Here is an 11,755-nt window from a genome sequence, read left to right as displayed (position 1 = left end):
CTGTTAGAACTTTCCCAGTCGCTATCAGATGGCTACCATAGCAACGGCCCTGGCCGTCCGTTCCCAGACAGGGCACAGACATAACTCCCCCTTAACCACAGTTACGTATTCACACTTGCAGGCTTCATGGAAAACTACTAGAAACAGTAATTCCTACTGATCACCAGCCCAACAGGGGGAGGGTTTGTTTTTTTTAGATTCCCATTAAAATCAAAGGGAACAAAGCAGAGCTTCAGATTTAACATATCAGATTTGGCCCCAAATAGCAAATAGAATCAGAACAACTGTTTTGGATCCAAAAGAGATTGAGCTGCCTCCAAACACTATAAATACAGATACATGATGCATCTTGCGGCCACTGCATACCCCTAATGAATATGGCTGATAAGGTCTCTCTACCTCTCTTGTTTCTATATTTTCCTCACGGGTTGTTTCCTAGGGAATAAGATGTCCCAAAATATGGAGAAAGGTAATAAGACTATTGTGACTGAATTCATCCTTCTTGGATGTCAGACCGTTCGCTCTGTTGAGATTCTGATCTTCATCACCTTCTTCTTTGTGTATGCATTGACCATTATGGGTAATGTCACACTAATTACACTGGTACTTACCAATCACCATCTTCAATAGCCCATGTATTTTTTCTTGAGTAATCTCTCATTCCTGGAGCTCATGATCACTTCAACCATGATGCCTAAGATGCTAATAAATATAATCACAGGAAAGAAGACCATCTCTTTTGTGGGCTGTCCTACTCAGTCATTCTTCTATTTCCTTATGGGCTCAACTGAATTCTTCATCCTGGCTGTAATGTCCTTTGACCGTTATGTTGCAATATGCTACCCCCTGCGCTATGCATCCATTATGAACAGCAAAGCCTGTTTCCAGCTCCTTCTGGGGTCATGGGTTGGTGGTTTCTTGATTATTCTAGTTCCCAGCATTGTGACAGCTGGTCTACCATTCTGTGGCCCAAACATTGTCAACCACTTCTTCTGTGACAGTGCCCCCTTACTCAAGCTTGTCTGTGGTGACACATCATTGGCTGAAAGGGTTGATTTGGGGACTTCTTCCATATTGCTTCTGGGTTCACTTCTCATAACAGTTGTGTCATACATTTACATTATTATTGCTGTCCTGAAGATACCATCAGCACAAGGCCGATAAAAGGCCTTCTCAACCTGTGTGTTTCTCATATCACTGTGGTAACATTGTACTATGGGAGCTCTATCTTCATTTATGTCCATCCCACTAAAGGGAACATTCTGGATTTCAACAAAATAGGCACTGTACTGAACACAATGGTGACACCCATGCTAAATCCTTTCATATACAGTCTGAGAAATGAGAAAGTGAAGGATTCCCTTAGAGTTATCTTCAATCAAAGAAAAGTAATTCTTAAGAAATGAACTGAACATGCAGCAAAATCCAGCAAAGGGATTTTAAGATCCGGTAGCTTCAGTGGGAGAGAGTCAGCATAGACTAGTGTGTTGGACTTAGATTATGGAGACCAGGTTCAAATCTTCACCTAGCTAGGTAGCTCACTATATGATCTTGGATCATTTAATTCCTGCCAGCCTTACCTACCTCCAAAGGTTGTTGTGAAAGGTAAATGTGACCATCCATGTATGTGTACCTTCTAACCTCTAGAATGCCCTGGGAGATGACTGAAAGTGGCTTTTCAAAATGTAATAAATAAATAGGTGTTCTTAAGCCAACTTAAAAAAGTGGTTTATTTGACTGGATAATGTCCTTTGTAATTTGAAGGGTTTTGGGGGTTCTATTAAGATACAAAGTGCTATTAACTAGAGTTATATGCACATTCTTCATTGGAGTACTAATTCTAATTATTTGGAAAATGAACAAAAGTCTTAAAGTATCATCATCTATACTAAGAGTAAATTCAATTCTCTGAGTGATATTGCTTTTGGAGTCAAAGTGGCATCAACCATGAAGGTTTCAGCAGACTTGGAGGAACCCCAATATTTGCAGAAGTGCCAAAAATGGGTAGAAAGTAAAAAAAAAAAAAAAGGAAGAAAATCCAATGGGATCAAAACATTCTCAGCTGGGATGGAATGCTGATGTCTGCTCGGAGGAGAGAGGAAAATTGAAAACCAAGAGGAAGTAGGATGGCTTATTGTCTGGAACACTGAAGACACACATTCTCCATTACAACATTTTGTGGATGGCCCTTTGTTATTATACAGCCATGAGAGTGGCTCTGTACTATAGCCAGCATGGATTTTTCACATTCTGCCATGTTAAACTGAAAACACCATCCATGACATTCTGCTGCTTCCCATAAGCTCATTTCAAACAAAACTCTTACAAAATGTATAGTCCTGAACTCAGAATCACTTGCTTAACAACATCTAAGTTTTCATGAAGATGCACAAAACATTCAGAGAAAATCCAGAGTTCAAAGTGTAAAACAAAGGGGGGGGGATCCAGATCCCTGCTTGACTTTTTTGTCAGTGGTTTCATAATTATTGAAATTAATTAAAAATCAGCCGTGTTCATAGAGTACCTGTTCCTATTACTGACCTTGCCCCATACTCTGACCATCATTGTCTGCAGTTTAAAAGTTTTTTTAAAAAAGAATGGCTGATTTTTTTATTTAAGAAAATTAATATTGGGGTGTATGATAGAGCAGGCATACTCAGTAAGAACCAGCTGCCAGTGTTCTAAAAGTCAGACTGTTTAGCTTGGCTAATCAGGGTGACACACCCATGCTAGACATTTATTCTACTTCTACATTTATTCTAAACAGTCATGGCTTCCCCCAAATAATCCTGGGAAGTGTAGTTTGTGAAGGCTGCTGAGAGTTGTTAGGAAGCATAGTTTGTTAGAAAGCTGCTGAGAGTAGTTATTTCCTTGACAGAGCTCCAGTGACCAGAGTGATTTAACAGTCAGCCCCTCTTCCCAGAGAGTTCTGTTAACTGCAGCTCTGTGGGGGGAATAGGGCATCTCCTAGCAACTCTCAGCACCCTTCCCAAATGACACTTCCCAAGATTCCTTCATGGAAGACATGACTGTCTAAAGTGAAATAAAAGTCTGGTATGGACGTGGCCAGAGACAGCTTTGGTTTAAACTGGGTGGGAGATTACATGTATCTGCTACTGAATAAAAAGGTGGGAGAAGACCCCCAAAATAATGATACTGTTAACAATGTTTTCCTTTTGGAAAGGAAAGGTGTTTTCCCTGTGCCCACCTACCCAAACTCCTCCCCTATTCCTCTCCCTCCCCTCTCCACCTTCCACTCTCCACCACTGCCCTGCCCCTCTCCCAGGTCAGTTTCACCTATCCCAAGCATGACTGCACAGGGATAAATCCCAATGAACTTGATAAGTATGCAAATGAGTGAACCTGCCCCTCCCCCTCAGCCCTCCTTCCCTTTCTCCTCACCTCCCCCTTCTTCTCCCCTCCCACCCATCCGCTCCCCTTGTCCTCCACCCTCCTTCCATTCCCCTCTATCCCTCTCCCTCCACCTCTTCACTCTCCCCTCTCCCCTCCTCTCCCTCTCCCCTGCCCATCTGCTTCTTTTCTCTTCCCTCTTCCTCCTCCATTCCTCAGTCCAGCCCTCCCTCCTTCCTTATTACTTTTCCTCCTCCCCCATGGTCATTTTTGCCCATCCTAAGCATGATTGCACAGGAGTAAATCCCACTGAACTCAATAAGCATGCAAATAATGAAATCTGTGTTTGCCCTTTCCATCCCCCCTTCCCCTACCCATTCCCTTCCTCCTCTTCCTTCCTCCTCCTCTACCAACTTCTCCCCTCCCTCTTCTCCCTTGTGGTCAATTTTACCTATTCTAAGCATGATTGCACCAAATTCTTCCAAGCTACTCAGGAAGTGGATTGGACTGTGAAAGACCAACCCAAATTGTGTTTGCATCTTGAGAAATTTGTAGCGCACTACAATATCTCAGAGAGGTATTCTGCTTCCCTGGTGCATGTCATGGCCCCATCAGAGGACTCATCAGAAGAAGATGACTCGGGAGTAATAGCAGCAGACCCAGAAGCAGCAGACCCAGAAGGAGAAATGGAGGAAACTCCTGAGAACCCAGCTCCTTCTCCCCCTCAGCTGCAGAGCACCCCAGACACAGCTAAAGCCCTTCAGTCAGACGCAGACAGTGAACAGGATACTCCCCCCTCACCTGCAGAACGTAGACAACTGAAGGTCAGGCAGAAGAGGGGCAGGCCTGTCCACTTAAGGCCAAAACGCTGAGGGCTCACACCTGCTGACAAACCTGCTCCTTAAAAGTCAAACCTTGGATTCAGCTTGTTGCTGACTACAATGTCAGGTGTGGCTTCATGTGTTTCTAGTTTCCCTGAATCTTATCTTGGACTGACCCAATGGCAATTGAACCCAAACCTCTACTGACCTCGCTTCTGGATTTCTGGCTTGGAACGTAAGTTGAGGAAGGGCCTTGCCTTTATCATGCTTCATCCTCGTTAGCCTGGCAGATTTACGACCAGACTACCAGCTAAGGACTTTCCCACCCTGATAACTCCCCAGGAATTTCCAGCCCCCACCGGCACTACTGTCTCAGTGCAGAGCTGACAGTGCATTCACGATAGTTGCCCAAGTTCCCTGCTTTTTAAAGTTTGATAGCAATATCTATTGGTTACAGATATGTTCTTAAATCACAAGGGTTTTTTTTACCTCTTAGTGAATTACTATATTATTCTCCTATCTTGCAACATACAATTAAAAACACAACAATGAAATCATTTTTAATAATAGTAAAAAGCCACCATGTATATTATCAAAACACAGTAGCTAATGCCCTCTATGCATATGTAATCCATGTTGTTACCAGTATTGTTAAAAGAATGATAAGTATAGCATGCCTGTGCTTGCTGACATTGGGTGTGGCTATTACCCTCCCCCTCTCTTTCTAGAACCAGCTATTGGAGCATGCTCAGTAAGTAACCTTCAGGGTGGGCTGGCTTCTGTGAGAAGCTTTTAGCAGACGAGCCCAACTCAAGATGAGGAAGCTGCTCCAGAGGGGAGGGGATGGGCAGCAATTCTGTGTTCTTCACACACCTGCTTTGATTGTTTTTAGGTATGTGTTGGGATCAAATTATTAATTAGGGGTAAAAGATTATTTGTGGAAATGGGTAGATATTGTTTTTGTGGGATTAAGATAAAAGTGGGATTTACTATTAAAGTCATAATTTTATGATATTGTAAAATATGTATTTCCTCATATTTAAAGATAGAGTTAAATATTGTTAAGTATATACTTTAATTATGTATGGAAGGAGAAGCTTCTAGCAGACCAGCCCAACTCAAGAAGAGGAAGCTGCTCCGGAGGGGAGGGGAAGGCCAACAATTTCTGTGCTATTCACAGGCCTGCTTTGATTGTTCTTAGGAGCCAAGCAGCAAGGAAAGAAGATGCTTGTTCCTGCAAAAGAAAATAGGAGCCAATCTAAAGGACTGTGAACTCATTCTTTTGTTTAGGGTTTTTTTCTTTGCATCTTGTTAATTGTTGAAAAAAAGAGAGAAATTGTAATTTTTTTACTGCTATGAAGCAGTAGCAGCCAGATTGTTAGTAGCATTATTATTATTTATCTGATCTGATAATATATCAGAACTATTTTTCTTCAATACATATTTAAGTTTGATTCTTGGTATTTTTACTGCAACTATGGATGGGTATCACACCGTCATAAAAAACAACCTGCCCACATCTCCTAGTTAATGTAGGGATATTTGTGGGTTATATATGCCTAAAATTATGTTGCCTCAGTTTGGCTAAGTTATATCATTCTGACAACTGTATTGATTAATATTATTTTTTTTAAAAAAAAAACGCGTATCACATAAAATATTAAATGTATTTATGAATCACTTTTCTGTCTGTAAAAGGAGATTAAACACTGCAGACAGCAAACAGCAATTAAAGCAGAACAAAACAATTTTAAATTAAGTTGTAGATAAATGAAATGTTTGATTTTATTTTAATGTTCCTTATTTTGGGAACAATGAAGGGCAGGATAAAAATAATTCAAATAAATATTTAAACAAAAAATGGAATTTAAGTATTTTAAAAAGATAGAAAGTTAGCTCAATTGCTATCTGGACAGATTGGTAGAAGCATAATCAGCTACATTAAATGGCCAAAATGAATTGATTTTCAATAACCATGTAATCACTCCCTTGTGGTATACAGAATTTTCCACATGAGTTTTAAAGCTGCAACTTTTACAACTTTTACAACTTTTACATTTATCTGAGAATAAGTCCCATTGAACGCAATAGGCCTGACTTCCAAGTAAATATGCACAGGGTTGCTCGGTAAGCTTCTACACTGTCCCCCAGTTCCCAGTTCCTTATTTGCATGAAAGTTCAATCACTAACAAAAAAGAAAAGTTGACAGCTACAGCAACATCAAGCCAAATTTAGCATGCCCCTGAACCCCAAAATATATGATGGGGTACCCTGTATCACTGTAATCAGGAGACCGTCCCCGTCAAGACCGACAATACATTTATACAATCAATCATCAGGATCCTGATATTATAAATACATAATGATGTCATAAAATCATTAAAAATAAATAAGTGGGGGTATGCGCCCCAAACTCTGCTCTGGGCCAGGACAAATCATATACCCCAGGAAAGGAGGGGGTGTCCCCTACAAGATGCCACTGCATTCCACCTTGCCAAGAGCTTCTGCCAGGTGCAGGGCACATGGGAGGGCATCTATCCAAAACCAAAGCAAACAAAAACTGGAAAAATTAGTAACTGGGGGTACAAGCCCCTAAATTTGCTCTGGGCCACCACAAATCATATACCCCAGGAAAGGGGAGGGTGTACTCTTTGGGATGCCAGTGCATCCCGTCTGGACCAGAGCTTCTGCTGGGTTCAGGGCGCATGGGAGGGCATCTTTCCAAAACCAAGGCAGAAAAAAAACATACAGGAAATAATAAGTAACTGGGGGTACATGCCTCAAAATCTGCTCTGGCTTCGGGGGAGGGTCAAGTTGGGGGTGGCCACCTTTGGGGCTGTTGATCACTCCAGGAGCCACAGTCGCTACTCTGCCTAGATTACAGGCTAGCTGTATGTCCCAGCTACCGCTCCAGGCTGCATGCAGCCAAATTTGTCAGCATGCAGGCTCTGGACAGGTGATGACATCAGTTATGTCAGCAGAAGGGCTTGCACCCACAGCCATACTTGCTGGGGAACTTCAACAACCTACAGCACTGGCAGCTCAGGGTGCTCTGTCCGACCCTTTAAGGTCGGTGGCTGTTAATGCCATCCCTTTTGGGGAGACATCAGTCGCTTTAGGTTTTCACCTGCTCCCCTCTACGAAGGACAAAATTTGGCGGGGGGAGTACATGGATGTGTTTTCATTGTGATATCGGGAACACCCCAAAAGGAACAAGGACAAAGATACTGAGGGCAAGGCTGAGAAACCTAGGTGCAGGAGAGCTGACCGTACCTGGGCCAACTGGCTGCCTGCATTCTTGATATGTGCTGGAGTGCTGATGGAAAGGCAGCCCCAAAGGGGTCTGTCTCTCTTGAAGTACTTGGATATAATCTATAGAGAATATGCAGAGATCTCAGGGCCGGCCTGGCTGTCTTACGACGAGGCATTTCGTATGCGGGTGGCATGCCATGGGTCTCCATGGTGGAACAAGAAAGAACCTGAATTATGGCTGCAGTTCCTGACTGCAGGCAGGGCCATGACTGCACACCCTTCCACGGCCTGCCCCAGACACAGGTTATATAGGGGAGGTGGTAAAGAACAGCAAGGGGGCAGGAAACAGCCCCCACCTGGAGTTAGTCAAGGTAAAGGGCCCCTCCCCAATGAAGTTACATGTTTTATGGGCCTTACTTGCTGGTTACCTGGCGGTCAGGGATGCCCATTTTTTATTGCAAGGGTTTTATTAAAGTGGTTCCGATCCTATCTCTCTGGCAGGCACCAACGAGTAGCATTGGGGGTGGAGGTTTCAGACCCTTGGCCTCTGAATTGTGGTGTGCCACAGGGTTCTATCCTCTCTCCCATGCTATTTAATATCTATGTAAAGCCGCTGGGGGCCATCATCAGGAGATTTGGGCTGCAGTGCCACCAATATGTGGATGACACTCAGTTCTATCTCCAAGTGCCTGGAGTCCGTAAGTGAATGGATGGGAGGTAACAGGCTGAAACTGAACCCTGACAAGACCGAGGTACTGCTGGTGGGAGACAAGAGAAGATTAGGAGATATTGACCTGGTGCTGAATGGGGTTAGTTTGCCCCTGAAGGACCAGGTTCGCAGCCTCGGGGTCATTCTTGACTCCCAGATGTCCATGGAGGCTCAGGTATCAGCAGTGAGCCGGACAGCTTGGTATCAATTACATCTGATACAGAGGCTGTGACCCTATCTTCCGGTTCATCTGCTCCCGTGGGTAGTGCATGCCTTGGTCTCCTCTCGCCTAGACAACTGTAATGCACTCTACGTGGGACTACCCTTGAAGACGGTCTGGAAATTACAGCTGGTGCAGAATGCGGCGGCACGGTTGATTAAGAATAGCCGCCAGCGGGATCACATCACCCCAGTGCTTGAAGATCTGCATTGGTTACCAGTTGTTTACCGAGCCCATTTCAAGGTGTTGGTGTTAACCTTTAAAGCCCTACACGGTTTCGGTCCAGGGTATCTGAAGGAGCGCCTCCAGCATCACCAAGTATGCCGCCTGACGAGATCAGCCTCTCAAGACCTTCTCTCGGTCCCACCAGTTAGAACAGCTAGACTGGTGTGGACCAGAGAGAGGGCATTTTCGGTTGTGGCCCCCGCCCTCTGGAACTCTCTGCCATACGACCTACGCCATGTCCCCTTCTTGGCAGGTTTCCGCCAAGGACTAAAAACATGGCTGTTCCAGCGGGCATATAGAATCCCTAGTTAATTTTAATTTTACAGTGTATAGATGTGGGTAAATTGAGCATGTTATGATTGTATCTATATGTGTATTTTAAATTTAATTATGTATGCCGCCTAGAGTGGCTGTTTATTCAGCCAGATAGGCGGCCTAAAAATAAATTGTTGTTATTATTATTATTATTATTATTATTGTTGTTGTTGTTGTTGTTGTTGTTGTTATTATTATTATTATTATTATTATTATTGTCAGGCTTCCGTATTCCTTATGACGGTCCAAGGGTCGCCTTCATGTCCCGCAATTTGAAATCCATCATGGGCATGGAGGCACTTGTGCAACTGAAAATTGATAAGGAAGTGCAGACAGGGAGGGTGCTTGGCCCATTCCAATCACCCCCTCCCTCATTTCAGAGTATGCTCTTTAGGTATAGTGCCCAAAAAGGCTGCAGGGGAATTTAGATTAATACACCACCTGTCATACCCACGTGGACAGTCAGTTAATGATTTCATTCCTGACAGTCTATGCACTGTCCACTACACCTCTTTTGATGCTGCAATGCGCATGGTGCGCGCTTGTGGACGAGGTGCCTCATGGGCAGGTGCGACATCAAATCCGCCTTCCGCCTTCTACCAGTCCACCCTGAAGATTTTGAACTGCTGGGTTTTACTTTCGCAGGAAGGTTTTACATGGATCTAGCATTGCCTATGGGATGCTCAATCTCTTGCACAGTTTTTGAATGTTTTAGTACCTTCTTGGAATGGGCTATCAAAAGATAGACTGGGCTGGATTCGGTGGTGCATTACTTGGATGATTTTTTATTTGCTGGAAGTGTTGGCGCGGGTGTATGCCAACATTTAATGGGACAGTTCCGTGACTTGACAGAGGAACTTGGGGTTCCTTTAGCCATGGAAAAGACCGAGGGTCCAGCCACCCTTTTGACCTGCTTGGGCATTGAAATTGACTCTGACAAACAGTGCTGCAAGCTGCCCCATGACAAGCTGCTTATTCTACATAGGAAGATCAAAGAAGTCACTGGGGCCAAGAAAGTTTTTCTTCCCACCCTTCAGGAGTTAGCAGGACACCTACATTTTGCATGCCGGGTCATAGCAACTGGCAGTGCATTCCTAAGGTGAGTCTATGATGCCATGGTGGGGCTCTCATGACCCCACCATAAGTTTTGTGTTACAGCGGCATTACGCGCTGACCTTGTGGTGTGGTCCTCCTTTTTACAGGATTTCAATGGGATATCCTTTTGGAGGCAGGGCTGACTTTTAGAGGCAGAATTACAGATACCATCTGACTTGTCTGGGGGTTATGGTTTTGGTGTGGTCTTCGGGTCTTCCTGGTGTAAGGGCCAATGGCCACAGACATGGGTGCAAGAAGGTTTAGACAAGGATCTGACCTTTCTCGATTTTTTTCCAATACTCGTGGCTGTCTATCTGTGGGCCTGGGAGCTCAGGAACTCCACGGTCCACTTTTGGTGTGATAACATGGCTACAGTCCAGGTTATCAATTCCCTTATATCCAGGAATGCCAGGGTTATGGGTTTCATCCGTTCCTTTGTTCTCCAATGCCTGCGCTTTAATTTTCTGTTTCAGGCACGGCATGTTCCTGGCATTAATAACGATGTTGCTGATGCTCTGTCACAGAATCAGATGGATTGTTTCTGTCAGTTGGCACCGTGGGCCAGAGCTTAGCCAGAAGCCATGCCCCCTGCGATTTGGGAGATTGGAGAGCAGAGTCGGAAAGGGCCATAAGCCTTTCCATTAACCCCAGCACGCTCGCCAGTTACCGGAGGGCAGGTAGGGCGATGCAAGAATTCTGGGCCACCAAAGGCTATGCTCCAGAGTGGCCTATTCCGGTAAGTCACATCATGGAATTCCTGGTGGACGGCAGGAGACGTGGCATGTCAGTCAAGGTAAGCTGGTGGGGCTTTCCTTTTTAGCGAAGGCTGGTGGCTTTTTGGATCATGCTGGGGACTTTAGGGTCTGCCGCATGTTGACAGGGTGGGCTCTAGAACAACCTGTCCCACCAGTGGCGCTTATGCTGTTTTTTGGAGCTTTCAGGACTGGAGAGGTAGTGGTCTGCTGTAAGCAAGATCTATCTGGGTGTGCCCTCCAGTTTACAGATATCTCCATAGAAGGAAGTTGCGCCTGTATAGTCCTGAGAAGGTCCAAAACAGACCAGAGGTGTATAGAAGGGTGCGTGCGTTTGGCCCCAGCTTCAGTGCCTAACCTCTGCCCTGTACGGGCTTTGCAAGCATTTTTAAGAGACAGGGGGTCTGACATGCAGCTTATCAGGCAACGGTGGCCTGGCGTACGTTTGATTTGGTTAGACATGCTCCCGCCGAGGGAGTGGCATGTGGTATGGGATCCATGGGCTATAGACCGAGCACGGAAGATGGTCAACCGACGGATTCGGTTGGCCCTTCTTCAATATGGTGGGTTGCCCTTCCCACATCCACGCATTCAGCACTGGAAGGGTGAACTTTACAGGGCACACGGCGTTCACCTGTCTGACACAGGTAACAATTTATTTCTTGGGGACCTATAGAGGTGTCTGCGAGAGATGCTTCTCGGCAGTGGGGTAAAGGGGGACTAAATAGAGATTTGTCACCCTGTTGTGGCGGGAAGGTGCGGGAAGGGGACAGCTAGGTGGCCCCCTTAGGCATCTTTGGAGGTGATTGGCAGTTCCAGAGGCCTGTCCAGCAAGGCTTTGCGGCTTGAGGACAGGATATGGGCTGCCTGTGGGGTAACTTATCTCATCTACCCAAGGGTTATTCAATCCTGGGTGGGGATGATGTGGGAAGGCACCCTACTCACCTACAAGATGTGGCAGGGATAAGGGGTAAGCAGATGGGCTTGCCCTTGCCACAGCAGGGGCTGGTCACCC

At 45.1% G+C, this 11,755-nt stretch overlaps 1 pseudogene; it reads left to right on the top strand.

The window, feature by feature from the left end:
- The first annotated feature begins 447 nt into the window (after positions 1-447).
- Positions 448-1,406, top strand: LOC133367848 (olfactory receptor 6M1-like; annotated as a pseudogene).
- Positions 1,407-11,755: the final 10,349 nt, after the last annotated feature.

This window comes from Rhineura floridana, chromosome 11 (genome assembly GCF_030035675.1).
Source record: "Rhineura floridana isolate rRhiFlo1 chromosome 11, rRhiFlo1.hap2, whole genome shotgun sequence".
In the NCBI taxonomy this organism is placed as follows: domain Eukaryota; kingdom Metazoa; phylum Chordata; class Lepidosauria; order Squamata; family Rhineuridae; genus Rhineura; species Rhineura floridana.
Note: the sequence above shows the minus strand (reverse complement) of the source record. Positions and strands in the feature narration are given on the sequence as shown.